The sequence below is a fragment of the Malania oleifera genome, chromosome 7, assembly GCF_029873635.1.
Source record: "Malania oleifera isolate guangnan ecotype guangnan chromosome 7, ASM2987363v1, whole genome shotgun sequence".
Lineage (NCBI taxonomy): Eukaryota > Viridiplantae > Streptophyta > Magnoliopsida > Santalales > Ximeniaceae > Malania > Malania oleifera.
Window position 1 is genome coordinate 13,041,991 of NC_080423.1, and position 11,131 is coordinate 13,053,121.

Consider the following 11,131-nt stretch of genomic DNA (forward strand, 5'->3'; position numbering starts at 1 on the left):
TTAAATTACATCTATAGTTTCAAACTAGAAGATTATATTGAAAAAATTTTCAAGTTTTTTATCTGGCCTATATTTCACAAAAATAAAGATGATTGAATCAAATTTTATGCATCGGAAGTGCTCCGACCCTGGAAGTTTTATACTTTGGCATGATCGTCTTAGCCATCCTAGTTCAACTATGATGCGAGGAATCATCGAAAATTCACATGAACATCCATTAAAGGATCAAAAAGTTCTTTTATCTGGTGATTATTTTTGTATTTCTTGTGCTCAAGGAAAACTACTTGTTAGACATTCTCCATTGATATTTAGAATAGCTACCAAGAAGGGGGTGAATTATAAGTTTTTAGATTTTTAATATTATTATTTTAAATTTTAATTGTTTTAATTCAAACACTAAAAGGACAAAACAACCAATCAAATTACACCACAAAACTTAAAAATACAATTCAATCTTATAAAACTTAACCAATCATTCAAGAATAATATTTCCCTTTAATAGAAGTCTAGCAGCTATTTTGCAAAACCTGTTTTGAATGAATTTGCATTACTTTATCTCTTAACCAAGATTTCCGCAAATTAACCAACGTACTCCCTTGTGGGTTTCCGCAAACAGTTAACTAAAACGTACTTTTTTAAATCAAGAGATTTCCTTGAATATGATGTATAAGCCCTACAACCTGCACTTGATTCACACAGTATATAATGTGGAAAGTAAAGAGAGTAAGGAAGAAGATGAACACCAAGATTTACGAGGTTCGGCTTATCCCTAGCCTATGTCCTCGCCTTTGGTCAATTCCAATAAAGGATTCCACTAAGTATGCTATTTTACCGGGCAGAGCAAGCCTTTACAAAATTCCCTCCTTTTAGGTAGAGACACCTCTCCAAGCGAACATTCCTCATTTGGTACAACAATCCAAACAATCCTTAAATCGTCAACAATACAAAGAAGTTGCTATAATGTTCCGTGTACAAAAGAAACTCTCAAAACAGAGCAGGTTTGTACAAGTTAGAGCATAATCAATACTTCAATCAAATAATCAATAAAGAAACTATGAAACTCAAGTATTTAGAGATCACCAAGAGTTTGTTTTGAATAATCAAATTTAGAGTATGAATCTTGGTTTTGGTATTTTAGCAAAGTTTCAGAACTTTTCTTCCAGATGGAGTGTGAGCAATAGAAAACTTTGAGAGATTGAATGCTTTAATTTCAAGAGAGCTAGGTGATTTCTTGGATGATAGAATTCTTGAGTTTAAAAGAGTATTTATAGGTATTCTTGGCTTAGTTTCGTTGTTCCTCAAGTATCTTTGAGTGGTTTCCAAGTTTTTACAATGTTCATGTTTTGAAAAACTAATTTTTTAAATTTGCCCGTTCGAGTTTAAAAAACAAAAACTCGTGGAGTCAGTCGACTGGATAGGCGATTGGGTAGTTCAAAAAACATCGGGTCAGTCGGCTGGACAGGCGACTAACACCATTCTGTCTCTTAAAAATTATTTCAAGAAATTGTCAGTCGGCTGGCAGAACACAGTTCATTTTGAGTCAGTCGGCTGGGTAAGTTTGCATTGGTTAAGTCAGTCGACTGGACAGACAAAAGACTGGTTTTTCTTTTTGATTTTTTCATTTCAGCTTTACACTTATGATTTGATTTTCATAAAATATTTCAGGGATTTAAAAATGAGTTTCTTAAGTTTATATTAGTCCCTTAAAGAGATTCATATTTTCTAAATTGTTACTTGATACGAAGTACTTACATCAAGCTTTTCTTAAACATGATGTTTTGAGTCTTTGATAAGCCTCTTGACTTCAAGTCCCTTTTTATCTTTAAGCTTTTAAGTACTGAGGCTTTAAGACTTCTTCTTTACTGCTTGAATAGATGTGTTAAAGCTTTCTCTTGATATTCATAACTTGTTCTTTTGACATGAAAAAAAATGCATCCACAGCTTGTTCTCTTGATGATACTTTAATTCATAGGTTCTTTGTCTTGTGTTGAGATATATATTTCTGAATCAAAATCACTCAACAAGCAAGTTATACTAGCGTCATTTGTTATCATCAATATAAGATTGAAAAGCCTTGTTTGGCCAACAATCTCCCCCTTTTTGATGATGACAAATGAGAAGCAAAGATAAGAATAAAAATAAACTCCCCTTTACTATATGCTCCCCCTTACTTTATGTATATGTATCCAGTATCAAAACTCATAGTTTTCATGCACATACTCATCCATACATCCACATAAACATCAGATACAAGGTGCATAATACATTCATAATACAAGGTTCATAATATTCCATTCATAGGGGAAAAAATGTATAAGCCATAACATAAGGTTCATAACTTCCATCTTTGCAAAAAAATGCATAAGCCAACATAAGGTTTATAACTTCCATCTTTGCAAAAAAAAAAAAAAATGCATAAGCCATAACATAAGTCATATCATAAGGTTCATAACTTCCATCTTTGCTTGTCACAAAAACTCTCTCCCTTCGGATATCAATCAAAAAGTATGAGAAATAAGTAAACAAAGCTACCATCCAAAATTATAGTACATAGCAAAATTTTTTCAAGAAAATCAATTATCATCAGCTTCATCTTCATCTTCCTCTTCTTCTTCTGTTTCTTCACCTGATTTAACAGCTTCACCTTCCTCATGTTCTTCTTCTGTGTTTGTCTCATCATCATCATTGCCATTTTGAGAATCCTCTTCATCACTACCATCATCACTTGCAGGAGCTGAACTAATATCCATAGGATATGAAGGACGATATGAACTACCAAGGTATTTTTCAATGCGACTAACATGTTTATTGAGTGAGGAATAGTTTGCTTGAAGAGCGGAGAAGTTGGTTTGAAGAGAGTGAAGTCTGGTTTGCATGTTTTGACTAAAACTGGTAAACTACTAATAAAATGGATTTAACCAAGCAAGAGGTCCAACAATAGGAGGAGGAGGAGGTGCTTGACCTCCACTTCCTTTAAGAATCCATTCATCATGGCTTTTTTCATATCCTATTATCTTAAGAGTAGTAGAGTTAAAAATATCATAGTGAGTACGTTTGACAAAAAGATTGGATGATGAGGATATATGTAATTTGGCAAAAAACATATTTAGAGTCCTCCATAAGGCAGGGTAACTCGTCGTGCCTCTACACGTGTGATCATCCATTGAAGAATAAGACTTGGTAAGTCCAGCTTCTTGCCTTTAAGCAGGCACCAGAGAATGAAGCAAACAGCATAAGAAATATAGGCATGAGATCCTATTGAGGAAGGATGTTATATGTGATGATTTTTTGCAGTATTTGCGCCTGAAGATTTAGGTGTTTATATAAGGGAGGACCGTCAAATGAAATAGGAGCATGATTCAATACCAAAGGAATAAATTCTTTAAAGTGAAATCTTGCTCATAGATCCAAGACGTGCCAAAAGTAGGACATCTAAACTCACCACTGGAAATACGAAATATTTTTGCAAGAGATTCTGGAGTAAGAGATATGGACTTTCCTATGACATTTGTTGAAAAACCATTTGCTTCCCGAACAAGATTTGCATAAAAATTTTGACAAGATTTGGAAAGTGACCTTGGGCTTGAAATAGTATGAAGTTTTTCCATCCAAGAGTTTCGAATAATGAGAGGATATGTGGAAAATCAGATGAAAAGAAAGATGTGCCAAGAATTTTACCAAGAAGAGATTCTGTCATGCTGATTTGATTGTGGTAGAAAGTTTTGGCATGAGGAGCTACGAGCCATTTTTCAATGGTCGAGTCTTCGGTGTGCTGCTTCGAAGAGGTGGAAGCCTTCTTGTTCCCAACTGTTTTGGTTCTCGGCATTGTGATGTAGGAATGAAAGGGATTGACAACTTTATGGGTTTGGAGGATGATCTATTATGATATTTGGAGGAAGGAGAACAGAGGAGAGTTAGAGACGGAGACTAAGGGGAGAGAAAACCCTAGGTCAGTTGATTGACCACTCAAAAGTCTCGTATTTTTATAACTAAAGTTAGGGTTTTTTCATCAGTCAGTAGGCTGGGTCTGGAGCAAGTCGGCTGACTGCTCTCTGTTTCGAACATTTAATCATTCAGTCAGTCGGCTGGGTCTGGAGCCAGTCGGCTGACTTCATCTTGTTTGATTTATTCTTCACTCAATTTCTCTATTGTGCAATAGACCTAACTCCCTCCTAATATTTATAAATCTATCTTCTATGAGAGGTTTAGTAAATATATCTGCCCATTGATCCTGTGTATTTATAAATTCGAGAATTATGTCTCCTTTTTGAACATGATCTCTTAAAAAGTAATGTCTTATATCTATATGCTTGGTTCTTGAATGTGAGATAGGATTTTCTGATATATTAATAGCACCTGTATTATCACACTTTATAGGAATTGTTTTGTAATCTAGATTGAAGTCTTTTAATTGTTGTTTCATGTATAGTATTTGTGCACAACAACTTCCAGCTACTACATATTCAGCTTCGACGGTTGATAAAGCTATTGAATTTTGTTTCTTCGAGAACCATGACACTAAGGATTGTCCTAAGAAGTGACATGTGCCACTTGTACTCTTTCTATCAAACTTACATCCAACATAATCAGCATCAGAATAACTTATCACGTTAAAATCAATATCTTTTGGGTACCATAAACCTAGGTCAAGTGTTCCTAGTAAGTACCTAAGTATCCTTTTAACGACTGTTAGATGAGATTCCTTAGGTGCTGATTGGAACCTAGCACACATACACACACTAAACATAATATCGGGTCTACTAGCAGTTAGATATAGTAAACTACCAATAATTTCTCTATAGTGTGTTATGTCTACTTGTTTTCCTTTTTCATCTCTACCAAGACTTGTGGATGTACTCATCGGAGTTCCTATGGGTTTACTTTGTTCCATATCAAACTTTTTAAGCATATCTTTGATGTATTTAGTTTGATTTATAAAAGTCTCATGTTTAGCTTGTTTAATTTGAAGTCCTAGAAAATAATTTAACTCCCCCATCATACTCATTTCAAATTCCTTTTGCATACATGTGGCAAAGTCTTTACATAGAACTTCATTTGTAGCCCCAAATATGATATCATCCACATATATTTGGACAATTAGCATGTCTTTATTTCTATTTTTAATGAATAAGGTGCTATCAATCTTTCCTTTTGAGAATTCATTTTTAAGTAAAAATTTACTTAGCCTATCATACCAAGCTCTACAAGCTTGTTTCAAACCATATAAAGCTTTTGTCAACTTATATACATGATTTGGACTTTTTACATCTTCAAAACCTAGGGGTTGTTTAACATATACTTCTTCATTTATATAACCATTTAGGAATGCACTCTTTACATCCATTTGATATAATTTAAAATCCTTATGGGCTACATAGGCTAATAGAATCCTAATTGCTTCCATTCTAACTACTGGAGCAAAGGTTTCATCGTAATCAATTCCTTTTTCTTGATTATATCCTTGTGCTACTAGTCTAGCTATTCTTACAACTACTCCATTTTCATCCTTTTTATTTCTGAACACCCATTTAGTTCCTATGATTGATTTATCTTTGGGTTTAGGCATAAGCTCCCACACTTGACTTCTTTCAAATTGATATAGTTCTTCCTGCATAGCTATAATCCAAAAATCATCTTTTAATGCTTTTTCAATGTTTTTAGGTTCCTCTTGAGACAAAAAAGGCATAATGGTTGCAAATATTTTTCAATGAGGCTCTAGTAGTTATTCCTTTTGATGTTTCACCAAGAATTTGTTCTTTTGGGTGACTTTTAGCATATCTCCATTCTTTAGGTAGTTTTGAATTTTCTAAAATGTTTTCATTTGAAGCTTCTTTATTGTTTTCTTCTTTTATTTCAATGATTTTTTCTTTATGTGAGTTGTCTTCTTTCTCATCAATCTTAGCCTTATTATCATAGTTGTTTGACTCATCAAATATTATGTGTATTGATTCAATAATTGTTAGAGTTCTTTTATTATAAACCCTATAAGCTTTACTATTTGTAGGATAACCTAAAAAGATACCTTCATCAAATTCTGCATCGAACTTTCCTAGATCATCTTTAGTATTAAGAATAAAGCATTTGCATCCGAATACATGAAAGTAAAAGATATTAGGTTTCCTACCTTTCTAAAATTCATATGGTGTTTTGTCTACACTTGTTCTTATAGATACCCTATTTATAATGTAGCATGCTGTATTTACAGCTTCTGCCAAAAAATATTTAGGTAGATTATTTTCATTTAACATTGTTCTTGCCATTTCTTGTAAAGTTCTATTTTTTCTTTCTACAACTCCATTTTGTTGTGGAGTCCTAGGAGCTGAAAAATTATGATTTATTCCTTGTTCATTACAGAATTTATCAATGTCTTTGTTTTTAAATTCCCTACCTTGATCACTTCTAAAACTTGTTATCTTATAGCCTTTTTCATTTTGTAATTTCTTGCACAAGGTGATTAGTATACCACAAGCTTCATCTTTGCTTGCTAAAAATAAAACCCAAATGAATCTAAAATAATCATCCACTATTACAAAAGCATATTGTTTTCCTCCTAGGCTTGATATTCTAGTTGGACCAAATAAGTCTAGGTGTAATAGTTCTAGGGGTCTTTTGGTAGATATATATTTTTTTCTTTTTGAAACTTGTTTTAACTTGCTTTCCTTTTTGGCATGTGTCACACATCTTGTCTTTTAAGAATTTTGTATTTGGCAATCCTTTTACAAGATTTTTCTTCGATAATTTTGATAAAAGGTCCATGCTAGCATGTCCTAATTTCCTATGCCATAACCAACTTATTTCATTTATTGCTGCCAAAAAAGTTACGTCTTGATTCACTAGATTCTCAATATTTATACAATAAAAATTATTTACCCTATGAGTTATAAATAAGGTTTTACTTTCCTTAGCATTTTAAATAACACATTTTTCTTTCTTATAGGTTACCGTGCTGCACCTGCACCGCGCACGGTAATGGACTTTTTGCAGCTTGAATATGCCATTGCATCCTCTCCCACTGTTTTGCCTTATGACGAGCTTAATTTCATGATGCAGCGTGGGAGGACGTCACTGCTGCCCGAGTTCTACGGGTCGGAATCTGAGTGCCCCTATTAGCACTTAGTAGAGTTTGAGTTAACCCGCAACATGTCTTTCTCTCATGCTAAAACTCATGGATCTATTCGACTGAATTTATATCTTGCTACTTTACAGGATAGGGCACTGATATGGTTTCATTCCTTGAGACCTCACTCTGTCACTAATTGGACTAAAATGGAGCGTGAATTTCTGCATGCATTTTGTCCCTCACAAAAAACTCAATTTTTGCAGGAACAAATTCTTAATTTTGTGCAGTAGGATGAAGAGACATTTTGGGCTTGCTGGGAGCGATTTAAGGATCTGCTAAGTACTTGTCCACATCACGGGTTTGACTCATGGAGGTTAGCTGATTGTTTTTATACTGCTCTTACCCCTAATTGCAAGTATTTTATCCAGATCATGTCTAATGGAGAGCCCATCAACGAGGATCCAAATAAGGTATTATCATTATTTGATTACTTAGCTGACAATGTCCCATAGTGGAACACATGATACACTCAGGCACCCATGACTGCACACCCTATCGGCACAATCAGTGGTGGAGATGTATACGAGCCACCAAACTGCCCAAACAACCCTTCGCCTCAATATCAGCCACAACAGATCCCTCCGAGCTGTACGCCATCAGACCTTTTCGAGGATAGCATAACACAGATGACGAACATGCTCCAACAGTTCATGCAAACTCAAGTTAATCATAATAATGAATTGCGGGATATCATTAATGCGATGAGTACGCAGTTGGACATCTTAGAAAATAAAGAATTGCTCGCGGAACCTCAGCCTAGTCCTCAAGAGTACCAGCAACCACAACAACAAATGCACGATGTTCTCTTTAAGGCAGCAGAGGCCGCCATCACTTTGAGAAGCGAGAAAGAAGTTCCCCAACCTGCGATGCTCATTGCCGAGCAACCAGTTGTCCTAGCACCGGAAGTTATGACTAAAATAGATAACTTCAAAGAAAAATCAGAGGAAATAGGCCCAAAAGTGGAGCAGTTAGTTAATGAGGAGGCTGATATTAATACAGAGTACCAACCTGCGGTACCTCACTGTCAGAGTCTAGAAACCGTGGAACTGTCACTCCCGCCTAAATCAGATGTTAAGGAGCCTAATGTGGACACAGACCCTTGCAGTGGTATGACGATATGTACACCCAATAAAGAGGGTGACCAGTCTGGTGAGAATCTCATTTTCAAGGAACCAGATAAAACCTTTAATGTTAATGCTTCTGGAGAACTACAGGTAATTGTTTCAATCACTTTCTCTCAAACGTTAGTTCGTAAAGAAGCATATTTCTTGGACATGATATTGAATAAAGACCCTTTCTTGTGAACACAAGAGGGTCGATCTGCACACATATTGTTTGGTATTTTAACAAGTATTAATTCATTTGAGGCTGCTTTTCGTGCAGGTATGAAGACTAATCCACTGTGGCGGCTCAAATTTGAAGAACCGCCGGTGTAATTTATAGACCTGTGGCCACCAGACGAAATTCCTCTTGAGCCTCCTCCAGACAATTGTGATATTTTTTCTTTCCTTTATTTTCCTTTTATTTTAACTTATTTTTAGTTAGTTTTCAGGTCCATTTTCTCATAGTTCAATTTTGTTTTCCATTATTTCGCCACTCAGGTACGCCTTACTTTTCCCATGCACGGTCTTTTTCTATTTCGCCTATGCTTTCACATTGAGGACAATGTTCCACTTTAGTTGGGGGGGGGGGGATGAGCATTCGCATGTGACATTCTGCACGTACACGTACCAGGTTTTATATGGTTTATATTATTAAAAAAAAATTAAAAAATCAAAAATCAAAAAAAAAAATCAAAAAGAAAGAGAGAAGGAAAGAGGAGCATTGAAGAATTACGTTGCACTATGCCATGCTTAACACTGTGTATACCCTTCACATACTCGCGTATAACTTAAGAATAACACACTTGAGTCAATTATGCATAGTTTCTCTTTTATACGATCTTATAACTCCTTGAAGAATTGATTGGTAGTACACTCGTGTTAATTTGGCTATATAATTTCCTCCTGTATTTACATGGCATCTCACGAGGCTGAATAAACACATTCACATGATTCATTGTACTTAGGGTTTCCTGTGAGCACTGAAAGAAACACCTGTGACGACTATGACACCTTGTGAGGTATTGTTGAGCCAGTTATCGTTCTTTTGAGTTTTTGACGTCAGCTTAGAGTTCATGAAACTCAACTTTTCTTTTTTTTCTGGATATCCTTCGTACACTAGTCTATGTTTTGATTTGCTAGCCTAGAGGTGACACCTAGTGGGGAGATAGAAACCTAGGTCTTGTAGCCTACTCAAAATGTGAAGGTTGAGCCACCCTAGAGATAGACTTCGTTCATGGACCACTATTCGAGCTCAATTCCCATTGATTGTTTGAAGATTACAAAAGAAGTGTTAAGATTGTCCTAACTGATCAAGGAAAGACAAAAGAAAGAATAAGAAATACACTATGCGCATGAGATGAAATGCTAATGCTTGATCCACATACATATCACAAAAAAGTCAAGGATACGACACATGTTTTCCATGTATGAAGATGTTTTAACGGTTAATGCCTCAGATGTACTCATGATAAGTTTGTGAATAAGTTGATCTAGGGTGGTTCTCGGTTGGATATGGCGAGTAGGTGAGAAGATGTTAGGGTGAAGGACCCGACACCTCATAGATAGGCTAGATCCTTCTCAGACTAGTCCACTCCGTATACCTAGCTTTTGTTCCTTTAGTATGTGAGATGTTTGATCGTGACACTCTTCCTCACATATGACGAGTGAACCCATTTTCTTTGAGTGTTTTTTAGGGTATACCAGTTAGGCCAAGTCAAAGCGAACCATTCTGTAGGTGTCCAGTGGTATCCTAGGTGTACTGAGTCACACACATCACACACACCTCGAGAGTTTACCTGTTTATACTCGGACTTATATGAATGCATTAACTCTGAATGTGGCCACTGATTAACTTCATGTGAGTACTGCCTCTTAAATGACATATAACAATGAAACTTGCATGAGTGACGTGCTTTGGAGTTGTGTGTACTGAAAATGAACAAGCTTGTGTGATATTCAGTTATGTTCTTGTATGTGAAAAGGTATGCTTGTGTCGCATGTGCATTGAGTTCATGAGCATTGGATTTTGTAGTTGAAGGCACTACCCTAAATTCATTCACGTCATTTGCTAGAGACTAGCAAACTGTTAGTTGGGGGGTGTGATTACTGCGTCAAAACTGCGTAATTGGGCACTTTAACCCGGTCTTATGACTTATATTTTTAATTAAATATCCAATTACGTCCAATATTTTAATAAAGTGCTGAATTTATTATACTTTAGTTTTATTGCACAATTTATGAATTTTTGGTAATTTTTTGTCACAGGAAAAAGTCTCGAGAACCAAAACTGACACCTGTTCGTATTTTAGTGTATACCTTTTCCTGTCCAAGCTTCGATCGAGACGATTCAAATTTATAGATAAGAGGAAAGGATTATCTACAACTTTTCAGTGTTTAAGAGTTTTGTTAAGAAACGGGCTCCAAAAGGGTCAAAATTAGGCAATGAACAGAGAAGCAAAAAAAATGAAAAAAAAATATATAAGGATATGTGATGTGACCCGACCATGCAAGCCGGGTCAGATCCAATTGGGTTGAGTTATTTCCATCCGGGTCTTAGGGCAGCGCATCCCCCTCCCCTTTATATTTTCTTGTTCTCTTCTTTCCTGGAAGCAGCCCGCGGGGCTCCCCTGTTTTCTCTTCTCTTCTTCTCTCTTCTCCTATCCATTCTCTTTCCTTAGCTTTTCTCTCCTTCTCACTCTCTCCTTCACTCTCTTTCTCCTTCCCTTTACCTTGCATATCTCTCCTCTTTCTCTCTTCCTCTCTCTCTGTTCTTCCTAAACTCCCTTAGTCCTCCTCTATTTTCTTCAAGTCCATGCTACAAACTCCGGCAAGCCACCAGACTTCACAAACAGCTGCTGCACAACAGCTCCACCGAGCCTTCCTCCACAAGCTCCTCCGCACCAGCTGT